General features: G+C 41.2%; 1 protein-coding gene and 1 long non-coding RNA gene across 2 annotated transcripts in view; one reads left to right on the top strand and one right to left on the bottom strand.

Moving 5' to 3' along the window:
- Window positions 1–9832, bottom strand: part of LOC103383432 (uncharacterized) — an 83110-nt gene that overhangs the window by 3161 nt on the left and 70117 nt on the right. The gene's annotated exons all lie outside the window — the stretch shown is intronic.
- Window positions 1–9832, top strand: part of LOC103383431 (protein phosphatase 1 regulatory subunit 29-like) — a 150422-nt gene that overhangs the window by 70534 nt on the left and 70056 nt on the right. Inside the window, exon 3 of the mRNA XM_008316535.3 lies at window positions 7219–7270. The gene's annotated coding sequence lies outside the window, so the exon portion shown is untranslated. The remainder of the gene's footprint in view (window positions 1–7218; window positions 7271–9832) is intronic.

Below are 9832 nucleotides of genomic sequence, written 5' to 3'. Positions count from 1 at the left end.
GGGGCAGGGGGCAGTGGGGGGGGCACAAAGCAAAGCTGCCATTTCATATCCCAAACAAGATGGGAGCCAATTAGAAAGCAAAAGTTAATGAGACACATCCTCTCTTCCTTCAGCTGCTAATTGTCCCAGTGGAACGCTGCAGTCGAACTCCGAGGCTCCGACTGGGAGTCAGGCTAACGCCGTGAATTTAAACTAGAATGTTCTGCTGGCTGATACAGCTGTTCAGAAAACTGGAAAAAAAAAATCTTAGTTTGTTTTGGTTTGTTTTTTTTTTTTCCTTTTCAAAATACCATTTCCTGGCTGCTGGTTGTTAACGTGACAACGTTACAGATTTATTTTTGACAGAGAGACAAACGTCAGTAACGTATCGGCAGCTTCTGCCGTTTTAATTGACTTATTATTGTAAATATTTTATTTTGATTGAATGAAACGCACTCGTCTCAGTCCCGATAAAGATCGGCAGACATTTCCTAGTTTTTAATTTAGCTCCATGTCCTCCATCTCTGTTGTCACAAACATGTTTGGTTCCTTTGACTGAACGGGTGAGGAGTGAAAACTGGACGTTTACTTAAAGCAGCACCGACAAAAATACAGACGATGGTCGGTCACTGAGACAGACGTGTCACATCCTGCTGTAGTTCACGGTGTATACAGACATGCAGCTGTACTGTCTAAATAATGGACAGTATACAGAGTATTTATACAGTACATATATAGTACATGTGGAGTATATATAAACATACCACAGACGTGAAAACAGCAGCAGACACGACACAACGTCAGTTCTGACATCAGCGTCAGTTCTGACATCAGCGTCCGTTCTGACCGTACTGTGGTTCCACGGTGTCGCACGGTGTCGGTCGGTGACAGTCACACAGTGGCTGACGACCAAGAAACCAGGTGGAACCATGGGAACTAAAGTCTGAAGTTATCGTCACAGTTACCTCAGCAACATGGCACTACGTTTGGAAAGGTCACTGAGTCATCACAGGCACCGCGTGTTTGTGTGTGTGTGTGTGTTGAATGATAAATATTTGAACAAAGAAAGATCCGGGAACATGAGAAAGAAAACAGCAGCTCAAAGAAAGAAGAATAAACAGTCCGTTTTAAAGACTCCAACTGTATAAGATGTAAATGTTCAAAAATGCCGTTTAAAAAAAAAAGGCAGAAATGGTGCAGTGGGGGCCGATGACATTGGATTATCTCCAGTCAAGGATAATCCCGGATTATCTAAAATCAGAGACATTTTGAAATCGGACTCTTTCACTTCTGTTTGTTTGAAATTTGATTCAAACCTAAAATCCCTGAAGGACAAAATTTGTGTTTTCAGTGATTCAACCGAACATAAATTTGGTCAAATTTAACCAGCTTTTAGAACTAATTACCACCGCCTCGGCTCTGATTACCACGCAACCCATTTTCTAGGTCAGATTGACTCCCCCACACACACACACACACTCCGTCCCTCCAGCTCAGCTCAGCTCAGCTCCATTCTGGTCAACCCAGTATCTCAGCCTTTTTCTCACCCACCTCTCCTTTTTTCTTCCTCTCTATTATCTCTCCTCTATGTTTTTACAGAAAGAGAGAAAAAAAAAAGATCATCCTCTCAGCATGTAAACCAAAAATCCAGCTTTCCAACTGTTAGGAGACGCTTTAAGACCTGAAAGAGGATTAGGTTCCGACCAGTCGCGTGTGTTTTTTCAAATGTGCACGTCTTTGCGGAGTATGGTGCGTCTCCATTTGTCTTTGCTGTCTTTACTGTCTGTCCTCTCATCTACTCCAGCTGTTTAGCATGATGTAAACCAGGTGACGGTCCGTCTGAAATCGCCTGTCTATTTATATTTACAATTGGTCCTGGGAGACGACCACAAGAGTTCAGATCAGAAAATCAATCTCCATTTCTTTAGGGACACGGAGTATCTGTCTCGTTTCATCTACGAACTGCATCTATTTCACTTCCTCGCGACAGTGAAGCTGACGTGTTTAACGTCAGAAAGAAAACACGGCTGAGACAGAGACACAGGCTGAACCGGTCCGAGTAACTATTTATTTTCCTTTGTGTGTTTTAGAGACAAAAACTCCTTGAACCTGGGTTTCTCTGAAAAACCGTCAACAAACGTTTGTCTATTCTATTCCAGCTGGGACACGGGTTAACCAGGAATCAGGAACGACTTGTATCTGGTACTGGGTACGTTTTTAACTTTGAATAAATCTTTGTAGGTTGTCAGTCATTCAGGTCGTCTTATCTGTCTTGGTTCCTTGAAGATGTTTCACCTCATTATTGTTCTGTGTTTCTGGTTTTATTTCTTGGTTTCTTGAAAATGTTTCCCCTCATTATTCTTCTGTGTTTCTGGTTTTATTTTCTATTTAACTTCAATGGTCAAAACATTTGAGTCTAAAGTAACTTTTTGTAGAAATGTTCGTACGCTGACATTTTATTTTTGTGTGTTCCTAATTTATATGCGTTGACGTTTCTCAGATTTAAATGTTCGGCTAACAACGTTCTCTGTGTGTTCGCTGCTTGATGGACGGGAACTCAGAGTCTTACAGCAGCGTAGTAGTAGTAATTTTATGGTAGGTTGAAGGTGATACTGTAGTAATCAAGGACAGCTCCTCATTAGTTTTGATAAAATAAAAATGAAAAAGTCGACGTTCTCTTCTACGGTATGTTCTGTCATCAAGTCTGAACTGCCTTTAGTAAAAACAGGTTCTGACAAACGGACACGTAACTGTTCCTACTGAGAAAACACTTCCTGGTAAACATTGACTTTTGGAACGTTGTCCAAGTTTGGATGGTTTCAAGTTTAAATTTGTGTTTGTTTTATTCTTTAAAGTTTTCCTTCAGTGTAACTGTTGAGTATTTATTTTGAAATTTCTTGTAAAATCTGTTTTTAATACCTGGCTTTCTTGTTATTTACCTTCAGTAGATATATTTACATCAGATATTATTAACGTAGGTTTAACATTTACCTCTTGATACAAACGTGTGACCTCATCATTTAAGGAACTCAGTGGAACGTTCCCTGTAGGCACAGGTCTGAGGTGGAGGTCAAAGACAGCGATGATTAAATGTAATGACTTCTTCCATTCGTGGGGTCTCTCCCTTTCCTCACACTCCGTTCTACTTTACACCGTACGGCCCCAGGTTTCCCTGTCGGAATTCTCTGGACGGAGTCGTGATCTTGAATGTAGGTATAAAACGATGAAAGATAAATGAAGGGAAAAAATGAGCTGCAGAGGGAGGAGGGGGGGGGGGTAGTCACGACTTCAGTGGGAAACTGTGGTGAGAGGGAGAGGAGGAAGGAGGTAGGAGGGAGGAGGGAGGAGGAAGGAGGAGGGAAGGTGGAAACTAATTGAAGGAGGATCCTATTAGGAGAGAAGATGAAACAGAAAGGAAGGAAAAAACGGAGCGGGCGAATAAAAATGGAGGAAGAACATGAACAGAGAAGTGACGGGTGGAGTAGGTTATTAAAACAGGGGTCCTCAGTTTATGACGACCTCCACCTACAGCGATTCGTGGTTACATCGCCATCTACCGTTCTTTTATAAAGAAGGTCCTGTAAACGTAGAAGACGACGCTACATTAGATTGTGCCAGATTGGCTTTTCCTAATTTCTGGAACTTTTTGCCCTCCGTTACGGCTCCCAGGCCTAAGTCAGACTCTTCTGATGATTTTATGTTATGATGTCACCATTACGTTAGCATTGGTGAGTGACACAGCATGCAAGTTCCCACTTATGCCAAGAATCAAATAAAAAAGAAATAAAATAAAATCTAAAAACAATATATTTTCTCATATTAGAAGTTGGAAACAAAAGCTGGATTACTACTAACCTGCACTTTTCTAAACAGCCACTAGGAGTGAATTTGACTAGTGTTTTTACTTTTATTACTTCATTAATTAAGTCCATCTACGTCACACGTCTGCGTCACACGTCTGCGTCCACGTCTGTGTCCACGTGTCCACGTCTATGTCCACGTCTGCGTCCTTCTACGTCCCAGACTGTCCCGTGACTCGACCGGCTCGCTCTACTTTCCTCCTGTCTGAACTTCGTGCACCACTGAAGCTCAGACCCCAGCAGTAATTACAGGGATCTTGATCAAAGATTTTTTCAGGCCAAGGTGTCGGAGGTTCTGCTGAATCAGGTGCCAGTAACAGATGGCGGCAGGTTAAAGAGCCACCTCACCCCCCCCTCCTCCCCCCTCATGGTCCTGCTGCCTTTTCTTTAATAGACTTTCCAACATAAAAGTCACCATTGCGTACTGTCGCACCGGAGACATACGTTCTGACAAATGAAACACAGAGTGCCACTAATCCAGGTAATCCATCTCTGGGAAAAGGTTGTCCGGAGGCAGAGTTAGGATGTCTGATATTTTTCCAGCACGTTTGGCTGCAGGAAAAGGCCACGTCGGCAGCAAGTACCATTATCATAAAAAAAAAAAAATTAAATAAATAAAATAATGATAAATCTGATGTGAATGTTTAATTTTGGTGGGTTTTGTTTTTTTGTTTTTTGTCTAAGCTGTAGGTTTAATTAGTCATAGGGTGTGGATTACATTGATCCAATAAACCTTTGATTATTTCCAGATTAACAAATATTTATTTGTTTATTATTTAATTAAATTTATCGTACATTTATTGGATTTTATTAAATAAATTTTACACCACCAAAAATGTGAATAATTTCTAAAGGCTTTTTTAAGGAAAGAGTTTTTTTAAAAAGTTAGTAAATGGTTCACTAAGACTCAAACAGTGTATTTTTATTCTGAACATATGTGTATAATAGGTATATTTAGTGTATATATATGATCAAATATTTATGTCTCATTTTATTTTCACTGATCAAACTTTATTTCTGGTCTGTTTGTCCTCATAAAGACAAAAACCAAACGATTATTTGTTCAGTTAAAAATATATAGATTTTTTTTTTTTGTCTAATTCATCAGTGTCGTTGTTCTCCTAATGACCACAGATTTGTGGATTCCTCCGTCACAGCTGACGAATGAAGAGTTTTTTTGGTCATTTATCTTCATGTTTGGAGGCAGATTTTATTGACGCTCGACTGCTGACGACCTCTGATGGAATCCTCCTCACTGTTGACCTTTCATTGTCCACTCTATGATAACTAATCTCTCTGCTGGTGTAGAATTGACCTTTGACCTGTTTATGAATGCCCCTCCAATGGATTTGATTGATATTGGATACAAATGGAGAACAAAAAGGGGGTGACCAGTGGATCGTCGGGTCAGCGCCCGTCCATCATTATCAACTCTTACTTAGCCTGGACAGCTAATGTCTATTGATGGGTCAAAGGTCACTCTTTGTTTGTGTTATGGTCAGATCAGAGGTCGTTTGTCTGAACCTGGATTTTACAAACAAACTATAAACTAGAATTCACTGCTGTAACTAGTTTTGGATTAAATGATATTGGTCTTAATTTGCAGTGTTTTAACTACAGATGAAGTAACACCTTGAAACTGCGTACCAGCGTAGTACAACTAAACTAAAATATACCTGATATATTTTGTGACATAAACGTTCTTTGAATATGTTTTTAAAACACATAAAAAGCAGCCTGATTTACGGTACATCATCGTTGGGTTACGACTCAAAGATAAAACCCAAGCGTCCCATAGTCACAGTCTGTAAAACAACCGTCTTCTTTAATGGTTTTTTTTTTTCTTTCTTTTTTTTAAACTTTCTGCAGCAGACTCAGAATGAGTCCAAACCAAATTCAAACAGCGACAGTTTCCGAGGCACAGATCTGAAAATCTGGGAAAGAGAAACATTAAAGAGGAGGGAGGTGTGAACTGTTAACTGTTAAAGGAACAGAATCAGAGGACGATAAGTGATGGAAGTGGAGCTGACACCATGTCTAATAACAATGAGAAACGCAGCAGGAGAGAGATCTGTGGATGCTGATGACAGTAGGTGTAGGTAGCTGTAGGCAGAGAGCCGCCGTGTCAGACCTGATCAAAACGCTCTTGGACGACTGAAAACATCAGACGTCGTCGACAAGAAACAACAACTCTGCAGGCAGAGAGCCGAAGCAAAATGGCGTCTCAGAGAAGAGAGAGTGAAACAACAATTTAAAGAAGCCGTCCTCGCTTCACTTCCTTCTCTGATTGTTTTTCCCTGCTAATCTCTGTCCCCTTTCACAACCACTCTCTGTTTTCCCACGTCTCCTTCTCAGTTTTCCTCCTTGGTTTTTCCCTGTACTGACATCATCCCTGATTTTGGTCTCTGAAGATGTTATCTTCCAACCGCGGCAAACCGACCTGAAACTTCTCTCCGCTGGGAGATAAAAATGAATTCCAGGTCCCATTAGAAAAACAAGCTTTTGGATAGTAATCAAGATAAATCCATCCCTGGGCGATAACATCAGCCAGATATCGCGATTGTTTCACCGAGCACTAAAGGAGCAGAGGAGAGGGTTTGGAAACAGAGATGAGGATCTCCCAAAGTTTTTTAATCTTTTTACATTACTGTGTGGAAATTGGACAGAAGCATCCACCTGTGAAGGCAGCTGTGGTTTACAGAGAGAATCTAAATGAAGACAGTAAACAGATGTTTACTCAGAGTGTCTGTCAGACAACTCCAGCTTTAGGAAAGCAGTTTGGTCTGTTCACAGTTTGTACGTTTGAAAGAAAAGATCTCGTCTTGATCCACTAAGATGGAAGATTCTGTACGAGTCCACCCCCTTTACCTCTTCCTGATATAACTTTTTCAAACAGCTCCTGTTTTTGCTCGTTTACTGTTAAAAAAACCCCAAAACAAACAAACGACGAAGAAACCAGCAAATCAGAATGTTCAGATTGGGTTGGTGAAAACCCAGTGAGTCCACCCCATTTACAAAACAAACAAACGTTGTTGAGCTGATTTTCAGCAACACTCTATCACACTCGTACAACGACTGTGTTCCTAAACGGTGTTGTGATCCGTGTGGGGCAAAGAAAACCCTCGACTAAGTTTGTGACTGATGGTCGTCGTCGGAGCCAAAGTCCTGGAGCGGTTTCTTCCACCAGCATTTCACGCCGTCTGCTTAGAAATCAATCCTTTTCTTTGACTCTCAAACTGAAACATTAGTCATTTTCTAGTGTGAGAACTTTAAGGTGAAAGTACCAGATGATTGAAGAACCTCCACTAGTTATGAACTCCAGCATCTGTGACTGACTGCACCTCCAACCTGACCACGTGTTTCTGTCCTTTCCTTCCAGACACTCCTGACTCACAGGTGGTTGAAGTCCAGGTGACTGCAGTAGTACACAGGTAAGACCCTACAAATACTTTTTTTATATATGTACAAGGTGTTTTCTACTTTGCTGACATAGAGAGGGAACCGCTCGTGCACTTTTTTTCCACCATGGTTGAATCTCGTCAGTGTGAGATTACAGCCTGCAGCCTGCATGTGTAATTAGAACACTAATGATCTAACGTCTCTGTTGAATTTAAATCTGCTCAAGAACTGAGAAAATTAAATGTTCTCTCTTATTCCAAGACCTCTGGCACTCAGTGTCCTCTGCTTGAATTGTTACAGTAGATCGATGATGTCAAAACGTGGCCAGAGGACCAGATGGTGGTCCTTTACAGAGTCACTTGAGTCTTAGTAAATCTTACTAAAACATGGTGTCAAATATTGAAATTCAGCATTCTAAGTTTGGTTCTGTGTAATACCTGGTACAAGCTTTGGTAAAAACTGACATCAATGCTTCTCTTTCGTGATTTCTGTTGATGCCACTAGGTGACGACAGACATAAAATGCACCAAATTATCTGACACTGAACTGATTTTGAACCTCAACTCCGTCCCTGGTTTAGAGATACTACTACATTTTGACCTGGCTTGTAGAGATTTGACTGTGACGTCCCTGCTTGAGAGGAAACGACGAGCCGTGTCTTGACAAACACAAGTGTTTCACTGCAAATATTTCGTCTAAATATTCCGAGTGGAACTGAAATGTGGCAGCCATTCCATACTGGAGTTGTACTTGGAGGTGGACGAGCTCCTACAAGCCAAACGCTGTGTGCAACAAAGCATTTACAAGCCACGCTGGGAGAGAGAACAAATTCAACACAAAACGGTGATTTTCTAATACACAGCAAAGTATACAGGAGTGACATATCGCAGCCACCTGGCAGAGCAATCAGTGATTTGAGAAACTGATCAGCGAACCCATCAGACTCCCACTGATGGAGGATGTTTGGATGTTTGTGCTGCGGAGACGTAATAACGTGGCTAATATCCAGCAGCTAAAGTAGGATTTTGGCAGTGAGGTGTATAATTACCCAAAGGGTTGTTTCCTGATACTGCGGGGCGTCATCAGCTGTTTAATGAACGCCACCTTAACACAGACACGTTCGCAACCAAACGAGACGATTAACGGAACGGTCGCGAGGCTCTTTTATTTTCGCAGTGTTTTTTGGTCGTTTTATTTAAAAGGCTCTTCATTAAATACCAGCGTAGAAACACTTTGAAATGACTGTATTTACATACAGAACACTGCCTTTTTACTCAGCCTGCCAATACACAAGACATCAATTAACTCGTGTGTAATCTAGAGTAATGTGTGTACTGTGTGAGTCAGAGTTTTTGTTTTTTTTATTTAGTTTGTCGGCTGATTTCTGCCTCGCTATAATCTTAATTTAGTTCGTCGGCTGATTTCTGCCTCGCTATAATCCAAGCACATTTAATTTAATTCAGCTCTGCTGGTGAGGTGCCAAATTACACTTTACTATCATACATTATCTCAAAGCACTTAACATATTAAGGTCAAGGCCTAACAATGTTACGGAGGGAAACTCCCACAGTGAGCAGCTACTGACGAAGGAGGGAAAAATGAAAGACTTCAACTATGAGGAAGATTTTTTTTTTTATGTCAACTGAAACATGCTAACACAGATCGAGCAACGTCACGGTCCAAGACAGGAGTCACCGACCTTTTTGAGCTTCTTTAAGGAAACTTATTAATACGAACAGCTACTTTATGTTGTTTGATACAGACTTCCTGTACAAATGACTGTATTTTTCGGAGTATAAGTCGCACTATTTTTTTCATCCTTTGGCTCGGTTTACAACTTATACTCAGGTGTGACATATATTATAACAGGATAAGTTTAAGTTTAAGTTTAAGTTTAAGGTGCGACATATATTAAAATATACACTAGAGGCCACTGGTGCAACTTATACTTGGAAGCGACTTATAGTTGGTGACCACTGGTCTACGATGACAAAGACACGTCTCTTGGACATGAAGGACACTTTATCTTGTCGTCTCGCGGCGCTACACGCTTCGGTCACATACGCTAGTTAAACGCCATACATTGGCTAGTGCTACATTCCCTTTTAGTCAGATTTTTCTGATGTTTTTATGTCCTATATTATGATGTTACCACTGTGTTAACGTACGTTTTTTTTAAGTTCTTACAAAGGTTGGAGTCAGAGATTCCGAACACTTTTCCTTCCCCCTCTTTCTGTTGTTCATCCATGCATTTCCTCCAACCAATTTACAGTATTCCTCCGCCCGTGTCTGTTCCACCCTCTTGGTCGTTCCCAGTCCACTCCACTTCAGATTCCCACCATCCGTGGGACCCTCGCTCCGATGCTTCCACACATTATTTCCGGCTGTTTCCTCACAGTCCAAACTGAACCGTAGTATTTTTCCTGTGTAGTTTTTGTCACTGTCTCTGTTCATCAGTGTCCCGACCCGTAAAGTGTTCAAAGTGTAAATGGTTCCAGTTCCGTCTCTGGCTAATGAACGCTGGGTGCAGCCTTGATCACAGCCACTCACAGTGAAAGAGACAGCGAGGAGGAGGAGAGGAGGAGGAGGGAAAG

This window comes from Cynoglossus semilaevis, chromosome 9 (assembly GCF_000523025.1).
Source record: "Cynoglossus semilaevis isolate Cse_v1.0 chromosome 9, Cse_v1.0, whole genome shotgun sequence".
NCBI classification, from domain to species: Eukaryota; Metazoa; Chordata; class Actinopteri; order Pleuronectiformes; family Cynoglossidae; genus Cynoglossus; species Cynoglossus semilaevis.
This window is presented reverse-complemented; position numbering and strand designations above follow the sequence as displayed.